Genomic DNA, 11000 nt, shown 5'->3' with positions numbered 1-11000 from the left:
CTAAACGATGAACCAACAAACAATAGCAACAGAACGAGGTAAGATCAGGATGCTTCTCTTCCATTTAAAATAATTTTTCTTCATTTTCTGACACACAGAACAAACTGTAAAACAACTCTTTTCATTTTAATGTTTCCTTCCAAAGGCATGTTATTCTTTCATACACATTTCTGGAGCTGGGACATTTTTAATTCTTTTATCATCCAGACCTCTTCCTTAAATCATCAAAATATGAATATGTGGGACTATGTCTAGTGGTCAAAGGTACAATACACAATATATGCTTCAATATTCAGAATATAAAGTGGTATGTTCTGTAGCTATCTCCTTGGGACTCAGCTTCCGTGTCATTCAATCAGTGTGTAAATAATGAGCTTTTGTTCGAACATATGAAAGCCAATATCAAGGAAGAAAAACATTTATTCCATTGGGAACTGACTACAAAGAGTGATACTCTTTTGTTAGAGTTACCCTGGAATGGTTTAACAGGTTTTATAACAAGCTTGTTTAAAAGCTCATTAGCATAATGTCATCGTTCTTTTTAACTGTAGTTCTGAAAGAAACCATGTGCTTTGCTGCACTAAAAACAGAATGAGTCCAGCAAAGCAGTGGAAGAATGGGATAAAGCAAAAGTTTTGAATAATAGAACATGAGGTCATAGTACATAGAACAGGTCCTGGGAATGTGAGACCTTGTCTTTTTTTTTTTTTTTTTTTTTTTTTTAATACACACTATCATATCTTGTGATTTATTTTCTTCCTGTTTTGGTTTGGTTTGGTTTTTTTGTTTTCTTTTTTTTTTTTTTCTAATTAAGAGAATAAAAAGTTCATACGAGGTAAGATTATTTAGTCAGAAATCAGCTATGCAAATATCAATCATGGCAGTATTACTTTATTTTTTAACGTAAGAGTTCAAACATGCTTTCACAGAGATTTCAGTCACTAACTGTATTTATTTTGCTCCAGAATTATTTGAAAAATAATAAGCTGAATTTTCCTATGTGGAAAGTCAAGCTTGATGTTCCATTTAATTGTTCTTTCTGATAAGAAACTGAAACCTCTTCTGAGAAGTATAAATCCAACAGCAAAGACAGTTCTAAATAAAAGTATGTGTGGTGCTACCTTTATCAGTCAGTGCATCAAATTCAAGTGATGCTTGTCTTCAAAAAGGATCACTATAATTTTGTGTGATTAACATTGCTGCAGTCATGGTCTTCTTATTCCCATTGCCTGACAGACAAGTGGACATTCTCAGAGCTGGCTCAGAACTTAGCTCAACAGTAACATATAAATTAAGGAAAAAGTCAGAAAACAGTCGATTCCAAGATCTGGGAAAAAAAAATAAATAAAAATAAGAAGAGAAAAAATTCTACTCTGTTGTTGTACTGCACTCTGTTGCTGTATTGTATAGTGATCTAATTAACAAGAATATTACATTACTATAAAATGGTAACATTTTCATAGTCATGTATACATATATTTTATTACTTGTGTAATGTGCATCCATCTCCAGTGGTTATTTCACATTGACTGCAAAGCTTTTTCACCTCCAGCAAATGAAGATGTAAGCAAAAGTGTTTCTAGCTTTGAACTAATGACTTGCCTACCAAGGGAGAGAAAATGGACAGAGATGCTTGAGGTTTATCAGAAAAACAGATCTCAGAGAGTCACAGAATGTAATGCAATAGAGAAAAGTATGCTGCCAAATAACTTCTGTGAACTGAGTAGGGAACAGAGCTGGGAAGAAGAAGGTGAGGTAAAGCAAGGATGGAATATAGAGTGACATGATGAATCAAGAGAGGGAGAAGAGTTGAGAGCAGAGAAAGATTACTCTGGTTTAGCAGAGGCTAAACAGCTAACTCCTGGAAGACTCAGACTCTTTTCCATCTATTTTCATGCTAAAGAGATTCTATTCCTTCGTTTTGTTCACACTTCACCTCTCTTGCTACCTCATATCTTCATATTCACAGTGGAGTTCATTCTGTGGAAAAGATGAAAATTCAAAGGTTGGGGATAAAGTGCTAAAGCCCCTTTCACAGTTGCTGTGTTAAGTTGAACCTGCCCCTTAATTCTACTGCAAAAGTAAATCACCACATCCTAGAGGCTAGTTTTCTGCCCACAGCAAGTTATCACAGCAAGTAATTCTTGGAGAAGGTATGCAGTGGTTGGAGAAAACCGAACTTGCTAATCAAGGCAATTATGCAAAACATTGTGAACGTTCAGACACCTTCTCCCAAACATATTCTACAGTGTGACAACAGTTTTGAAAGCTCTTGTCAGATAATAAAAGCAAGGAAAGGGTATGCTTGGGGGGGAGGGGACAGAGGGGGGGGGGCGGATGGAAACAAACAAACAAAAAAACAAGTTGCAGTGGTAGACAAAAATCAACTACTGTGCTCCAGAAGTCAAGACATAAATACTACACAGAACACAATCTTTCTAAACACTGGTTTGGTAAAGACTTCCAAAACCACAGAGCAGAACTCCATCTCTTATTTAGTGGTCAGCTATAGTAATAAAATGCAGAACTTGTACAGTTGCTGAAATATATCCAGGGAGTTTCTTTTACTTTCTATTTTCTATTCTATATTCTACATATCTGCTGTATGTGATTTCTCTGAATTTCAGTCTTTGTTCCACTTTACAAATAATGCTGAGCCACATGCAGCTCAACTATGATGCTCAGGTTGAGACTCACTTCACATGAACAGACTGTCTGAAGCCCACCACCAACCTGCATTCTTCAGGTGGGAGAGGTGCTCAGCATGCACAGTGCATGCGCTACCTACTATGATACTTTTATCTGCCTGATCCTTAACTTCTCTTTCTCTGAAGTTCAGTATTCTGCCAGACCCAAAGTATATGCCATTGCTTCTCTTTCAAACAATCTTTCAGCATCTCCATTCAAATATATGCCAAGCATGTGCATGAGACAAATATTCTGACATCTGTGGTTGTAAGGCAAACAGTTACTGGGAATTTTCACCAAAATAAGTTGTAGTAAAATTTCATGAAAAGAGTAGCAAACAAAACTACAATATTTCCTTTAGTCAGAAATGTCATGCTTTGTATCTACAATATTAAAAAGGCTGTGCTGGGAAATGCAGAAATTAGACAACTCTATTTGTAATGACTTATTTTTTCTGGTCACTGTAAAGAGTCCAGGAGAATACGATCAAAGCCATGAGTGGTAGCATAGCTCTCATTTTCCACTGACTTTTGTGAGAGAAAATTCTTCAAAAATTTTCTACGCGAGTTATATTCACACTGTTTTCACAAAGTGAAAGTGCACAAACCTTACCGGTTGAAACACAACATAAATAAAAACAGTACAAATAAATGTCTTGGAAATCATAATGTTAGACACAGGATACAATCTCAGTTGTAAAAATGTCAGTGGCAAATGACCTACTGAGTTCAAGAAAGGCAAGGGCTCCACCTTTGAAATATTCTGCTTTCAGTCTTGTGCCCATACTGGCAGTCAGCACTTCACAATTACAAAAAATAAAGGAGGCTGAATCTAAATTCAAACAATAAATTAGGATATTTATCTTAGGCAAAAAGAAAGTCTCAGGTATCAATCCAGGCTTCTTGTTAACTATTCCTGGATGTAATAAATAGACTAAACTGGCAGATTAAAAATGATTTCCAGCAGACACACATACAGAAACCAGCTTTCCTTTTGTTTTGCTCTACAAGCAAAAGAGGAAAATGGCAGAATTTCTTGCAATGAGATGCCAAAAATGCTGGCAATACAACAGTGTGTAACACTGAAGTATCTCTCCAAAAAGATCTCTTCTCCCAAGTGGAGGGAGGATTCTGACATCAAAACTGAGTTATAAAAGCTCCCAGATCCTTAAAAACTGAGTATGACTTTTAGACCCACTGAATTTTCCATGGTGGGGAGCAAAATGTACAACATAGTAGTCATGAAGTAAATAGTTTGATTTCCTTAATCTAACACAAAATATACAGTATAATCCTTATATATCCACACAATACAAAAGACTTTTAACAGTAGATTAATGCAGACTTTAAAATGAAAGATGACAGCAAGTTAAAGTTGGAGAAGAGAGACAGCAGATGTGTGTAGAGGTGAGTGGATTTGAAAAAGGTAGGAAGCATAGAATCATAGAATCACAAGGTTGGAAAGGACTGATATGATAATCTGGTCCAACCATCCTCCCATTACTGTAGCTACAACAAACCACTAAACCATATCTCGTAGCTCCTCATCCAGATGCCACTTGAACACTGACAAGGACAGCGATTCCACCACCTCCCTGGGCAGCCATTCCAGTGCCTGACCACTCTCTGAGAGAAAAAGCTTTTCTTTATGTCTAACGTAAACCTCCTCTGGTACAACTTGTGGCCATTTCCTCAGGTTCTGTTTGTAGCCTGGCAGAAGAGGCCAAACCCCTCCTCATCACAACCTCCCTTCAGGAAGTTGTAGAGTGCAATGAGGTCTCCCCCTGAGCCTCCTCCAGGCATAAGAAAGCCAAAACCCCCAGTGATTCCCAGCTTTTCTGCAGCCAATTCCTGTGCTTTCCTGTCTTCCTTGAAATTTTGGTCATAATCTTACTCTTAAAGCACGCAATTTGTGTGCTTGTAGATAACCACCTGCAATGTCTGAGCTGCTAGCTGCAAGGCAGTACACAAAGCAGGTGTCTTGACTCTGGAACACAGTGCAGAACTTGTAGTGCCACAAGATGGAGCCCATAACAGTGGCAGTTCCCAACAATCTGTTAGCTAAGAAACATCGTGGCAGCAAGTCTTCAGACCTGCCCCATCCATTCTCCAGGTCGTACAACAGTATTTCTACTTGTTCTGAATCCATAGTCTGGAAATCTATATATTCTGCTCCGATTTCCTTAGCTGTGGAAGTCTTACACTACCATTGTACTATCTGTATTATCAGGAGCAATGAAGTTGATACTACTGTCACTTCAAAAAACAGTTCAGAGATTAGCATTAGCAAGTCCTAGAAACAGAAAAGTCACGTATCTTTATAGGCAATTGTTGTTCCTCTCTGTTTGGAGGTCAGTACTATCAGAAAAGATAATTGAACAAGTTAAACCAGAGCTAGTTTTAAAAGATTGCCGTTACATTTTATAGACTGGTCAGTGCAGCAGTGATGTGTTTGACACCTTATGATTACATTCTTTAGGACTGCCACAGGAGGAATGAGTAACTTGTGAACCATGTCCTGCCTTTCAGGACTGAAGTACTGGGGGTAATTAGATGTCTGAAACAGCATAGCTATGCTGTCCTTGTGCCCTTCTAGGGAAAGCCTGTGAACCCGGGCTTTTTGCAGTGACAAGGTTCTGGAGCTGGCAGGATACACTTTTCTTTCAGTAACACAATCCATTGATGAATACAAATGTGAATTAACTACAAATCAGTCTCACTCAGGATGGAAGACCCACGGGAATCCAGCACTGTGCAACTCCTTCGGGTTACAGAGAGCTTGAGTTAAATATCTGGTTTGCATTGAAGAGTTAATCCAGAGGGAATCCATGTAGACACATTCTGCTGAAGTTGTCAGTGTTCAACAAGGAGATAAGTAATGACATCAAATCAAATTAAATCAATCACTATGAGTATTAAATTACTTTTGCATGTCTAAAAGATTTTTCCTTGACATACTGAAGTGATAACAGCTTGGAAAAAGTTGTATTTGCTGTGTCAATACAGAATATTTCTATGTCTGCCCTTCAAACATCTTTGATCCCTCTCAAAACTCATCATAGATAAGGAAACATTATTAGCCAGATCAGCTGCTAAGTAATTCCTTCTTTTGATTTGGGAAGGCCTCTTAATTACTAAAATCTGACCAAGAGATGAAAAATGACCACAAAACCTACAATAGTTATCATGGTGAGACAAAGCTTTCCACAAATGGTGGTTAATGCTGTCACCAGACTGCCCTTGTATATACTGAGGGTGAGATCAAAACTGTATCTGGGGCAACAGTTCAGGACACCTTGACTGAACGAATACTATGGACCTTCATCTTCTTTTTCAGTCTTCTGTCAAGCTGAACTCAGCAGCTGTCAAGATTCATAAGCAAAACCTGTAGCTATCGGTAGAAAAGAATGTGAAAAGAGGCGGCTTTTACTAACACAATGATCAGTTAAATATTTCATGGGCTCCTACTGCCATCGTGCGTTGACAAATGATAACACAATTGGTAGCAAATGCACCAAAACCTAACTCTAAAGATAGATGTATCTATCTTTCTATTTATCTATCTTTTGAAAGCTTAATGCCATACTTGTTTGGTTTTGTGTTTTGTTTTTTTCCTTTCCCCTCTCATCTTTAATACATTCTGTATTTGGAAGGATTTGGAAACTTCCAGGAAAAAAATAAGTGAAAGTTAGTGAACTAGAAAATTAATAAATAATACACGTATATATCATTTTCTCTGAAATGCTGAACACAAATAAATGCTGCATGCAAATAATTTACATGTTGAGTACTTGACAATATCTCTCAGCAAGTGATGAACACAAGACCTGATGTAAATGTGAAACTCATAAGACGAAACCATGACCCCGATCTACCAGTGTACAGCTAAAGAAATACATCCCCCGTGTCCACTTCTTCTCAGCTGCACAGGCTTTGAAAAGCTTCACAGAGACAAATAAAAATATAATTAATTAAAAAAGGAGAATAAACAAACAGTCAATCAAACAAACAAACCTTACCCTCGTGTGATATGAATGAGGACACAGTATCTGCTTTTCCAGAAATAAATGCATAACACTTGTCTTCAATCTAGCTATCTTTGGTAAGGCTTTGTTCTGTCACCACAACAGACACCTTTATTCATTTATTTATGTGTTCTGCACTGGGGAAATTCAACAAAACACATGCTACAAGCAGTGCCTGGTGCGATGGAATTAAAATATGTATGGATAAGGAATCTTGAGGTAGGTCTGCTATCCATCTTAATGATGTCCATGGAAGGAATTAATTTCAACAGACAATGTGGAGAACTGGACACATGGTTTGACACCAAGAAAGCAAGGAATTTGGAAGTGCAGGCTTTTTCTGTGAGATTGTGAAGGCTACGTAGTCCCTCCACATATTCCTCTCCCCCTGGGTAAAGTTCATTCACTGTATGAGGTGCTTTGTGAGAAGGAAAAATTAGGACTAACATTAAAGCTAGACCTGGTATGGTGCATAGGTTTACTTGGGAGGCAGGTACAAATATCCCCTGTGCTCCCACAGCTGAGCAGGGCTGATGTCACAGAGGATGACGCTTGTCATAGGTATCACCCCATTGATGACGTCACACTGTACCACTGGGTGGGGTTGGGGTGGCATGTCAGTCAATTGTCCCTCAGGCCACAACAGATGAAGCCGTGTTGGCAGAACACAGTGAGACAGCTGGGTGTTAGCATGTATCAGGTGAGGTGCAAGGCTCTCTCCTGTCCCCACTTGTCAAATATCACCCTTGTTACACATTGGAACCCTGATGGTAGAGAAGGCTGTCCCTTGAAATGCTTGTGCAGCCACATCACTCTGCAAGCCGCAGCCAACTTGAGGCAGCACTGTAATAGTAGACGAGACAGGCAACGACAATGGCGGAGGGATGTACTCAAGCTGACTGGCTTAAGGGCTGGCAAAAGCAGAAGATGGCCAAGGGAAGGGAAACAAACTTTTAACAGATCAACAAAGCAAGGAAAACCAGAGAGAAAGATGCACCAAATCCATGCATTTTCATCAAAAGGTAGCAGTGGGCAGAAACGGCTGCACAAATCTCCTGCACAGAGATCATGGCGCAAGAGGCCTGGAGTGACATGCCAGCAGTACAATGGAAGGAGGAGGCAGAGGAATACAGTGAGGTGCCACTGCACTTCCAAGCCACTCCACCGAGAAGGGTCAGGTGGGCAGCACAGCCCCAAAGAGTCCCAAATGCACAGCCCTGCCACTAGAGATGGGCAGCGCCAAGCCTTCCATTCTGCCCACTACTGCAACTCTTCCTTGGGGTTGCAACAGCCCCGTGAGTCAGCAAAGGACAGCAACAGACCCAGAGATGAAAGAAGGAAGAGCAGAAATGGGAAAAGTTTCCCACTATGCAACATGAAGGGTCATAGCTGCAATGGAAGGTTCAACGTGCATCTCAATCTGCTGCAAGAGATGGGAAAGTACTTCCATTCCATGAACAGAGCAAGGCATTGTCCACCTGGGATGCGTGCACCCCACAACACAACACAGTACATTATGGAACAGCATCAAGATGCATGGGAAAATGAAAAAGAAGAAGCAGTGGCAATGAATGGAGGCAACACTATCAACAGCACTACGGATGAGAATGTCTCTCTCACAGACTTTCTCCCTTCCATGGCCCAGGAAGATTATAACACCTCTACAGAAGAAGAAGAGGAAGAGGGAGACATGGAAGTGAATGAAGATAATGATGATGGGGAGAACACGCAGTTTGTCAACCTAGACTAGATGTGCAAAGTTAATATCCATTGAGACATCTTAATGGAAGTGACAGCACAAGGAAAGCATCTGAATAGTAAAATTATTGGCTATTATAAGCCAGAAGCTTTTGACATACAGGTCACTAAATAAATACCTGCTCTTCTAATCCTGCTGCCTGTTGCTTAGTGTTTCACATACACTGAAATCAGGCTGACAAACAAGAACAAGAAAAACAGAAAGACTGGTACTGTGGATGGCAAAGAGGTCAAAACAGCTACAATAGAGAGCTGCTTTTTAGAGACTATTTCTCTCATGACCACACACCCCATTTGGGAAGGCTTTTAAGTGTGTTGTTATGTTATACTGAAAACAGGAAGTCTTAGACAAATTATTAAAAAATAAATAAAAATGTATACACAGAAGCATAGATGAGAATGGAGGCTACACTTGGACATTAAAAAAGGAGAAAGGGTATTAAATAGATATATTTTTTATGTAAACAGGCACTAAAATCTGCTCTGCAGTGGCTTAAGTGTACATCTTGTAAAATGTAACTAAAATAAATGCAATTGAAAATTAGAACAAAAAGAGCAAAATAAGGTTGGGGGCACAACAGTCCAGCCACGAGATGTTCCCTTTGATTTGTTATAAGTGCTCATATCATTTTCATTTCACCATAGGTCAAGAAGAAGAGGCTTTGTGATATGTTCTAGCTTCACTTTTTAAGCTGGATAGAAGTGCAACCATGGGAACTATCACAAGCATGCTAGTATTTTCATCTCAAGGTGAAAGAGACAAGAATTGTATGAGCTTTTACTGAAGTTCACCTTTAAATCCCACAGTGATTGAAACTATTGCCCTTCCTCCTCCCATTTCCTTGCTTTCTAACAGAAAACCTCTCAAAGCTTTAGAACTTGAATGGCTATCTATATGCAAATCTCTCATTTGGCAGAAATCCTCATTTTTAGCTCCCATGTTTATACAGCCAATGAGATATACAGAGGGATTAAAGAAGGAAGGAAAGATTTATTAAGTCATAAATGAACTGGCAGAAGCTGTTACTGCATAGTCAACTTCTAAAACTCTGACATTTTAAAACAAAATTGATAAAATTATTCCCCCAAAAGCATGATTTTCAATCTTTTTATTGAGGTTTGTAGTCTCACTGTTATTATCCCTTTTTGATATATTTCTACCTTTGAAAGACAATAAAATCTTGACAGAATTTTCAGGTTTTGCAAAAAGTTCAGTTGGTGAGAGCCACGATGTCAGAAGACGAGAACAGAAATTTTCCACTAAATTATTTCAAATTTAATTCTTAAGTATTTTGCATTCTTATTGAGGAAATTTCCATTTAAATCTTATTATTTGATTTCAGACTATGAGATCAGTATAGAAATCTTTATTTTCCATATGAATAACTTCTTCTTCTTGGAAAAAAAAAAAAAAAAAAAAAAAAAGTTATCCTATGAAGCCAATTTCTAAGATTGTCTGATTTAAAGAGGAAAATGTTTTTCTTCTCTGTTCTTAATTAATCTTTTGTTGGATGCAAGACGTTTTCTGTTAGTAGGAATACTTGGACAATATTACAACTGACATGATGATTACTCAAAAAAATGATGTTCTGGTCAAACTGAATTAATGTTATTAACTCAGTCTGTACTGTATACTGGGGTATTTATTTTTATTCAAATTTCATATCCATTAATCTGAAGAATATTTAATTTTTACTGATCATTTTGACAAAATAAAAGAGAAATTTAAAGCTTTTGCTACATAATGAGATATGGTAGCCCGTATTAAGTTTTGAATGAGAATATTAGTAAAACCATCTACTAAAACAATGACTAGTTGCACATTACAATCATGATTCCATTATTTCACATTTAAAATTCACAGAAAGTTCATAATTTTTGTTTGTATTACGCCCTGCATCCATCCATCTATCCATCCATCCATCCATCCATCCATCCATCCATCCATCCATCCATCCATCCAGTCATTTATTTCAACTTGCATAAGACTGGTAGTAATACATGATCACAGAACTGCAAACACTTAGAGATGGTTTCATAAAGTGGTGGAATATATATCGTCTTCAACATGAACTAACATTTGAAAAATAAGTTTATGCTTCTTCACTTAGTATTTATATTTATCAGTGCCTGTACAAAGCCATAATTACCTTTTCTCTGTTTTGTTATAGAACTAGAAAAGATGAAAATACAGTACACCACAGTTAGTAAATATATTTATTCTTTTGCCACATATTCAAACTAGTTTGAATTTACTACAGTATGTTTTTCCCCATATGTTATTCACAGCCTACCTACAAAATGTGTGAAAATATTTTGAGGTTGGTGATGGACCATTAACTCAGCATTGCTCAGGTGTTACCATGTAGGAACACAGTGCTTTAAAAAATCCTCAATGTCATTTATAAAATTGAAATGTTTTTCTTCCAAACTACTTCAGAAGTAATCTTGCAGAAGTGTTTTCATTCTAACAATAACATTTTTAACACCTCAGTTTTAAATATCTGATGGCTTTGTTTACTTCATCTAT

This window comes from Coturnix japonica, chromosome 1 (genome assembly GCF_001577835.2).
Source record: "Coturnix japonica isolate 7356 chromosome 1, Coturnix japonica 2.1, whole genome shotgun sequence".
Lineage (NCBI taxonomy): Eukaryota > Metazoa > Chordata > Aves > Galliformes > Phasianidae > Coturnix > Coturnix japonica.
The sequence above is the reverse complement of the archived record's forward strand: the minus strand, read 5'-3'. Positions refer to the sequence as shown.